The sequence below is a fragment of the Athene noctua genome, unplaced genomic scaffold (assembly GCF_965140245.1).
Source record: "Athene noctua unplaced genomic scaffold, bAthNoc1.hap1.1 HAP1_HAP1_scaffold_122, whole genome shotgun sequence".
In the NCBI taxonomy this organism is placed as follows: Eukaryota; Metazoa; Chordata; class Aves; order Strigiformes; family Strigidae; genus Athene; species Athene noctua.
Window position 1 is genome coordinate 50094 of NW_027437600.1, and position 2407 is coordinate 52500.

General features: G+C 77.8%; 1 non-coding gene across 1 annotated transcript; it reads right to left on the reverse strand.

Moving 5' to 3' along the window:
• Positions 1 to 366: 366 nt before the first annotated feature.
• On the reverse strand, positions 367 to 519 carry LOC141955066 (5.8S ribosomal RNA). Its single transcript, XR_012632339.1, has one exon. It is a non-coding gene; the product is annotated as a 5.8S ribosomal RNA (ribosomal RNA).
• Positions 520 to 2407: the final 1888 nt, after the last annotated feature.

The window sequence follows — 2407 nt, forward strand, 5'->3', positions numbered from 1 at the left end:
GCAGCACGGCACGGTACCGCCGCGGTACCCACCCGCAGACAGCCGCCCGCGCGGGAGGAGGCCGGGGAAGAGGCCCGCGCCTCTCCCCCCCCGACACCTCGGCCCTTCCCCACCGCCGCGCCCGACCCGGCCGGACCGAACCAACGGGCCGCCCGGCCCCGGCGGGACGAGGCTCCGCCAAGCGGGCGTTCCGGGAGCGGGGAGCTTCGGAGCGCTCCCCGAGTCTCCACTTAGGGGGACGAAGGCCCTCGGCCGACACCGACGGGCCTGCGAGGCACCCCAGCCGCGCCGCCGCGGACGCCGCCCGCCCGCCCGCCGAGGCGAGGCGGGGAGGGACGGCGCACCGGCCGGCGATTGATCGTCAAGCGACGCTCAGACAGGCGTAGCCCCGGGAGGAACCCGGGGCCGCAAGTGCGTTCGAAGTGTCGATGATCAATGTGTCCTGCAATTCACATTAATTCTCGCAGCTAGCTGCGTTCTTCATCGACGCACGAGCCGAGTGATCCACCGCTAAGAGTTGTCTGCCTTTCGGCACCGCCCCGCGCGCGCGGAGGGGCCGGGACCGCTCCGCAAAAGCGGCCCCCTTCTCGGACGACGGACCGCCGCCCCACCGACCGACCGACCGCCCCCCTCCGCACGCGCGGAGGGGGCGCGCGACGACCGGCGGGCGACGGTCGCGCCTCGCCTCAGATGACCGTACCGACATCACAACGGAGGGAAGGAAGGGAAGGGTGAAACAAGCTCCGAACGGCAAGGGCCCGGGGAGCCCGCGCTCCCGACCGACCTGGGGAAACAACAAGCACCTTGCTCGCTTCGGAGGCGGCCCAGGCGCCCGGGCTCGGCCCGGCCTCCGCACGGAGGGCCGGCGGCGCGTCCGACCGCGCGCCCGGACCTGCACCCGCCTCTCGCTCGCGCGGAGGGGGGAAACCACAGACGCTGACCGCCGCGCGGGCGACCAGCGGGGGCGCCCCGCTCGCGCCGCGCGCGCCTCCGCGCCGCCCAGCGCCCGCGCGCTGCGACAGCCGGCTCCTTGCCCCCGTGGCCCCGAAACCCCGGCTCTCGCCCCGACGCCGGGAACGCCCGCACGGCGCCGCCGCCGCAACACACCGGAGACAGGGACGGACGGCCAACCGCCGGAACCCGAGACGGCGACGCGACGCCGCCGCCCGGCGCTCCGCCCGACCGCCGCCCGGCCACCGCACCGCCGCGGCTGCCCTCCCGGAGCCGCCGCCGCCGCTTCTCCTCTCGGCCCCTTCCGCAGGCACGCGCCAGGCAGAAGGCGGACGCCGCTGAGCCGGAGGCGACGCCCCCTCTCCCCGCTTCCGCGCGGAGAACGGGACGGGGAACGCCCCTCGGCCGCCCACCCGCCTCGCCTGACCGAGACCGGGAAAGGCGACTGCGAAGCGACGGGCAGGACCCGGGACGGGACAGGCCACGCGGCCGGCCACCGAGCGACCGCCGGCCGGCACGACGAGCGGCGGCGCCACCGCCGCCGCTCGGGCCCGGGGGCTGCGCCGCCCCTCCCCTCAGCCGGGGCGGGAAGGGGTGGGGGTGGCAAGCAAGGAGCACGAAGCCGCAAGCGCGCCGCTGCGCGTCCACGGAGACGCGGCGGCCCGAGCAGGCCGCCCCGCCCGGCGAGACCCCCGACCGTGGGGGAATCGCCATCGCCCCCGACGGCGAGAGAGCCCGCGCTCCCCGCCGGGGGGGGGAGGTTCCCCTTCGCGTTTCGAGGGCGAGGCAGGCCGGCTGCGGCCGACCGAACGCCGCCGGTCTCGCCGCCGAGACCGGTCCGCGGAGAAGGGGGGGCAGGGGGGACACCCCTCCCCGGCGCGGCCGCCCGAGGGGACAAAAAGCCCACGGCGTGGGCGGCGGCCGCCATGGCCAGGGCCTGCACGAGAGCGACTCTCGCCCCTGGAGGCTCAACCGCCGCACACGGCCGGGGCCCGCCCCTGCGGGTCGCACCGAGCCGCCCGAGTCTTTAAACCTCCGCCCGGCTCCGCGGCCTTCGACCCCCGGGCTCAGCCGAGGGAGGGCCGCGGAGGCGCGGACGCTAGGTACCTGGCCCTGGGGTGAGGGAAACATCCTCAAGGGCCCCGCGGGGGTGCCTCCCCCGCTGCCGCCATCGGGGGAGCGTCCGCCCGCGGGGGCGCGCCCGACATCCGCCACCACCACCACGTCCTCCTGGCCCGGGGCCCGAGGTTTCCCTCAGTATCCCGGCGCTGCGCCCGGGAGGAGAGCCGTGGCTCGGGCCGCCCGCTGGCGCGCGGGACACGGCCCGGCGCGAGAACTCGCCCGCCGGCCCGAGGGCCGGCGCCACGCACCCGAGCCCGGAACGCCCAGAGGCCTCGGCCCTGCACGCGGCCGGCCGGCCCCCCGGCGGGCTTGCTCCGCAGCAAGCCCGCCACGG